This window comes from Physeter macrocephalus, chromosome 17 (assembly GCF_002837175.3).
Source record: "Physeter macrocephalus isolate SW-GA chromosome 17, ASM283717v5, whole genome shotgun sequence".
Classification (NCBI taxonomy): Eukaryota; Metazoa; Chordata; class Mammalia; order Artiodactyla; family Physeteridae; genus Physeter; species Physeter macrocephalus.
The window spans coordinates 52627361-52633360 of NC_041230.1; the positions used below are offsets into that span (position 1 = coordinate 52627361).

At 57.8% G+C, this 6000-nt stretch overlaps 1 protein-coding gene across 1 annotated transcript in view; it reads right to left on the minus strand.

Moving 5' to 3' along the window:
- C17H16orf74 (chromosome 17 C16orf74 homolog) overlaps positions 1 to 5836 on the minus strand; it is a 31181-nt gene extending 25345 nt beyond the window's left edge. The window contains exons 1-2 of the mRNA XM_024124964.2: positions 5726 to 5836; positions 4325 to 4382 (exon numbers count right to left, since the gene is read on the minus strand). The gene's annotated coding sequence lies outside the window, so the exon portion shown is untranslated. The remainder of the gene's footprint in view (positions 1 to 4324; positions 4383 to 5725) is intronic.
- Between the last annotated feature and the right edge of the window lie 164 nt (positions 5837 to 6000).

Below are 6000 nucleotides of genomic sequence, written 5' to 3' on the forward strand. Positions count from 1 at the left end.
GATGCAGGCTGGGCCCGTGAGCCGTGGCCGCCGAGCCTGCGCGTCCGGAGCCTGCGCTCCGCAACGGGAGAGGCCACAACAGAGGGAGGCCCGCATACCGCAAAAAAAAAAAAAAAAAAAAAAAAAAAAGAAAGACAACTGCCTAGGAGGTGACAGTATGGGGCCAATGTCGAGTTTTCTGATGTTGATCGCTGGGCTGTGTTTTGCAAGAGACAGTCCTTGCTCTTAGGAAACACACACTGAAGTGTTCAGGCTCCAGGGCCATCGTTTCTGCAGCTTAACTCACAGAGTTGGGCCGGAAATCTTAACGGGCCTCAAGCCCGTAAAGCAACTGTGGCTAAACGGTGAAGGAGACACAGTAGCACCTCCTGTTCCCACAAGTTTTCTGCAAGCTTGAAACTATTTCAAGAGAAGCGTTCAAACAAAGGAAAGGAAAGCAGGGAGCAGCTCAACCAGAGTTACCCAGCCCCCGCAGTTTGAGCATCAGATGGCGCTTTCCTACAACTTCTCTGATGTGGCTGGAGGGGCAGCCAGGGACTGCAGCTCTGGCTGGGGGAAGGCGCCGTGTCACACCGTTCCTCCCAGAAAACTGTCCTGAATTGACGGGTTTTATCCCCAAACTGGTCTTGTGACTTTAAAAATACCTATCTCTGGAGGCTTCCCTGGTGGCACAGTGGTTAAGAATCCGCCTGCAGTGCAGGGGACACGGGTTCGAGCCCTGGTCCGGGAAGATCCCACATGCCGCGGAGCAGCTAAGCCCGCGCGCCACGAATACTGGGCCTGCGCTCTAGAGCCTGCGAGTCACAACTACTGAGCCCGCGTGCCACAACCACTGAAGCCCGCGCACCTAGAGCCCGTGCTCCGCAACAAGAGAAGCCACCGCCATGAGAAGCCCGTGCACCGCAACGAAGAGCAGCCCCCGCTCGCCGCAACTAGAGAAAGCCCGCGCGCAGCAACGAAGACCCAACGCAGCCAAAAATAGATAGATAGATAAATAAATAAATAAGTAAATGCCTATCTCAAAACACTCAGGGAAAGAAAAAAGGAAGGAGGAGGAAGAGGACCTGGCAGCCTGGATTCAGGGGACACCGGGGGACAGGAAGCTGTGCCAGGGGCAGGCAAATGTGGCATCAAGAGGTCTTGTCTACGTGTAGTGATTCTATTTCTGGTTTCTAGAACTCCCAAATGGAGTTTTCACTGACCGACTTTTCTTATCCCGGTGCACGTTGCTGTAGCGCCCCACAGAGGCAGAAGGAAGGTGATGGGGCTTGGCAGTGGCTGAGAGGAACTGAGAGTCTGTGCGAGCTGTGTGACCCCAGGCCAGTCATTCCCCTCTCTGAGCCTGAGACGCTGATGCTCTGCCTCCCAGGCTCTGTGTCCTCATCAGGCATCCGGGCCCGGCCTCCGGGACAGGGCCTGGGACAGGTGTCACCGTCATCATCACCTCACTGTCAACCATACATGCCATTATGTCACCATCCAGCACCCTGTGAGGGTGCTGCGTGGGGAGAGAAGCAGGGGCACCCTGCCACGTGGTCCCGGATTCCGAGGCGTGGCCTGTCGCAGCGGGAGGAATTGCTCCCCACGGTGATTTCTGTGGGACTGTGGACAGAGCCCCATCCACTGCACTCCCTTCGTGAGTGGGCGGGGGGGGGGCAGCCCCCTGCAGAGATGGCAGGTGCTTTTGTGGGAGACGCCCCCTGTACGTGGGATGGGATGGGCTGTCTGGCAATGAGGAAGGCAAGCGTGATGCTTCATCTGTCCAAACGGTAGCCATACCGACGCCTAACTGCGGGAAGCGGGGCTACATCCCCCCAAATGCCACCATCACGACACTAACAGCTGACAGGGGTCAGGCTAATGCTTTCAAGAGGCCGAGCCCGTTACACAAGTTCCTAAGCCTGACGGCACCCGACGAGATAACACCATCCTCATCCGCGCTGTACACAGAAGGGAACGGAGCACCCAGCGGTCAAGCGGCCAGGGAGCCGCAGCTCCTAGCCCGGCTGATCTCACCACACCGCTTAAGTGTCTATCATTCTACTCGCGGACGTCTATACCGTCTGAATTGGTTACAAAGATACACGTTTTCGTCATTAGAAAATAAAGATTTAATGGGCGGAGAGGAAAGATTTCAAGAGGGGCCCCCTTAGCTTGGCACGTTGGTAGGAAAGCAGTCGGACCCAAGAGAACTGCTAGTTTAGGTATAAATGTTCTCTTTCACACATTCGCGGGAGTGTGAAAAACCTCCCTTTCGTATTGAATCGGGGTCTGTTTATGTTCCATTCAAAATATCAGACTGTTACTTATTTGCGCAACAGCTTGAGTTAGAACAGGTTCTTTCTTGCACCCAGGCATAAAAATCTCCCTACCGCCAAATGGCCACGACAGGATCCTCTGTGGTGACAGGGGCGGGCAGCGAGTGATAAAAACTTACTTCCTCCTGCAGGGGGTCCGCCCCTCCCCTGAGAGGTGGAGAGATGGATGGGATATCTGCTGCTCTGCACCCCACACGGCCTCTCTAAAGCCACGGGGAAAGGACACACCTGGCCCAGGTGTCCGTTACTGTCTTTGTAGCCGCCTTGCAGTTAAGAGCCACAAACTACCAGCTCGCAGCCGTGAGCGCGGGCCAGCTCACCCCCTGCAGGTCTGCAATGCGAAGAGAACAGTAAACAAATGTGTTCTCTGCACAAAGTAAAAAGTAAAGAAGATGTAGCACTGCGTACCGGAGACACAAGAACCACTCAAGGGCTGAAGGCACCCTGCTTGTAGAATTCTGGCCAATGTCGGCTGATTCCCTGCAGTTTCTGCTTTGGTGGATCATGGAGGTTGGGCAGCAGAGGATGAAATAAAACCCCTCCTGGCAGGAATCCTGCAGATCTGGAACTGGAACTGGTCAAATAAAATACAGGAGGCCCGGCTGCTGCATGGGACATACTCCTCCCAATCATCAGCCGTCATTTATCTGCAATTCACATTGAACTGGGCGGCCTGTATTTTTATTTGCTAAACCTGGCAACCCTACACGAAGGTTGTCACCTGGGTTTCCCAGATGAGGCCATGGAGGCCTAGAGAGGGAAAGTCAATGAAAGGCAGAATCGGGCTAGAAGCCTGAACTTGGCCTCTGTAGAGTCAACCTCCCAGATGAAATCAGAAGAGCCCCGCGGAGGTCATGACTCAGCCCAGGCACAGGGCCTCACACCCTGAACCAAGGTCTCACTCGAGGACCAAGGAGAGGGCAGGTGTGAAGAATCATAGCTGAGGAATGTGACCCTTTGCCTAGGTGGGCAGACCCACCAGACCAGATGGAATCAGCTTCCCCTCCCAGCTGGGGGCGTCTGGGCAAGCTCTCCGTGCCTGTTTCCTTCCTGCAGACACAGGGAAGACGTACTAACAGACTGGCCAATCAGGGCTCCCGGCGGGCACGCGACACGTCTTGGTTTTCTTCCTTTTTTAAAAAAGGCACTTTCCTTTTGCAACAGGATTAGAATTCCTGCAATACCAGCCAAAGGGGACTGTGCTGGGAACAGATGCTACAAGCGTTAACATGCCTCCCATCCTGGTACACAGAGTGCAAACACGAGCCTCTCCCTGGCTTTAGCCCACACACCTGCAGGAGGCGCTTGCCTGGCCCACAGCTGCTTGCCGACAGGAAGCGAAAGAGGATGGGCCTGGGGGCAGGGGCAAGGTGCCCACCAAAATCACCACCCGCGTCGCTGTCACCCGGCAGGGTCTTGGGCCGCCTGGGGTCTAGCCGTGGCCTTCCGCTGACTGGCCATGTAAGTCTGAGCACAATACTTGCCCACTGCCACCTCGGGGCCTCTGTGAGATTAAACTCAACACTTAGGATTTGTGCAACTTTCCCCATGTTACACATCAATAAAAATGTTTCAGAATAAGAGGTCTTGTACTAGAAGTTAGGCTAATGGTTAATTAATCATGGGGTTAAGTAGAAAACATGTCATTGTTTTAACAGCAGCCTTGAAGTTAGGAGCCGCAAACTCCTAATCACTCCCTGCAGGTTTGCCGCGCAAAGAGAAGCGTAAACTATTGTGTTCTTTGCGCCAAATAAAAAGTAACTACAATGTGGCACTGCCTGTGGTACACACAAAACCACCCACGGCTCCCAGGGGAGACTGCGGCTCCATGGGGTATGAGTGGGTTCCTGGGGAATTTGTGTTTCTTGATCTGGGCGTACACTTTGCATGTGTACACATTATTGTGTGTATATTATACACAAACAATATTTTCATGGGGGAAGGCTTGTACTTGGTGGTCCTACACTGGGAGGGCTAGGGGTCCAAGGCCCGGCCTTGCCACTTACCGGCCCGCGTGTGACCTTGGATCAGTCACTTTATCTTTACAAGCCTCTGTGTCCTCATCTGTAAAATGGAGATAACAGTATTAGGTCAGAGAATGAAAACAGAAAACGCAGGTGATGGGTACCATCATTTAGTGCTCAGTAAACATTAAATAGCACCGCTGTCTTTCCGTGGCCACTGAGGGCAAGTCCAGAGGTGTTCTCAACCTCAGGCTCAGGGCCCACGGCGGGCACCCCACTGGCCAAGAGAAAGGCTTCCAGGGAGAGGAGATTAGCCTGGTGGAGGTTTCAGCCTCCTGCGGGGGGGTGGGCTGAGAGATTAAGTCTTTCCATAAATACACGGCCTCCCTCCCATCCAGGGCGGGGACACAGAACCCAAGGTGGGTGTGGCCTGGACAGGTAACAGGGTGCTTTCTGGAGTTAACCTGGCCTGGGACAGGGGCTCCCCAAGCGCCTCTGGGGGCCGTGCAGGAAACCCTTTACCCTGCCAATCCAGGTGGGCCACTCCGAGCCTCAGTTTTCTCATCTGTAAGATGGGGTGGTTTTTCACAAAGGCTGTACAGTCACAGGAGCGCTTCCACCGGGCTGCCTTCACCTCCTCCTCCCCCGCCCCCATCCTCAGTGAGGCAAAGGAGGCTCAGCCCGCACAGACTTTTCTGATTCCACCGCGGGCTGACAGCCGGGGGGGGGGGGGGGCAGTCTGTAAGAGGTCCCAGCCGCCCTGACTCCGCCCACCAGGCTGGCCACGCCGGGCTACCGGTCAACCTTTGTAAGGAGTGCCTCCCCCCAGGTCCGCTGAGCTCAACGGGCCGGGAGAGTCGCGAGTGCGTTCACGCTCAAATCGCCCTTCGAGATTGCAAACCTGCTTTGATGCTCTGGGAGCGAAGGGGCCCCCTAAGTGAGGCGGTTCATAAATAATATATTCTGAAATACTCGATAGAGGGGAAATGGTTCCTCTCGAGGCCTCCTGCCCCCACCCCCCGCCGGGCTCCTTTCCAGCTTTCAGGAGTGGCGGTCTGGTCCGTCCCCCAGGAGCTCGTGACAGCGCGGGGTGGCAGGTGGGGAGTGGGGGGCCGGAGGCTTCCACGCGCGGGGACACACCCCTCCCCCGGCCCGCCCAGTGTTAAGCTGCAACACGGCCAGAGGAGGCCCAACTCTCCCCACACCCGCGTACCCGCAGAAAACTCTGCAAGAAGTTGGAGGGGCACGTCCGAGCCCGCGAGGGTCCCCCGCCGCCCCCCGGGGCCCCCGCCCGCCCCAGGGACGCCACTCCCGCCGCGGGGGCTGGCGGGGCGTGGACGCTGCTCCGCGGGGCTGCGGCTCTCGGGAAGAGCGGCGTCTTCGAGAAGGGTGGGGTGGGCAGCGCCGTGCCAGGCACCGGGGCGCGCGGCGCAGGGCACTCACCGCTTCCTGGAGGGCTCACGGTGGGGCCCGCCCCGGCGCCACTGGCGGCGGCGGCCGGGCTCGAGGGGCCGCGGCGACGAGCCTTCAAGAGGGAGCAGCGGGGGTCCTGGCCCGGGCCGGGCCGCGCGCTGGCGCCCCGCTCCGCCCCGGCCGGCGCTCGGGGCAGCCGCCGCCGCCGCCGCCGCCGCTCGCACGCCTCCCTCCGCCCCTCCCCGGCCCCCGAGGGCGGTGCTGACGGCGGCCCCGCCTCGCCCGCGGGCGCCGGGTCTCCCGGG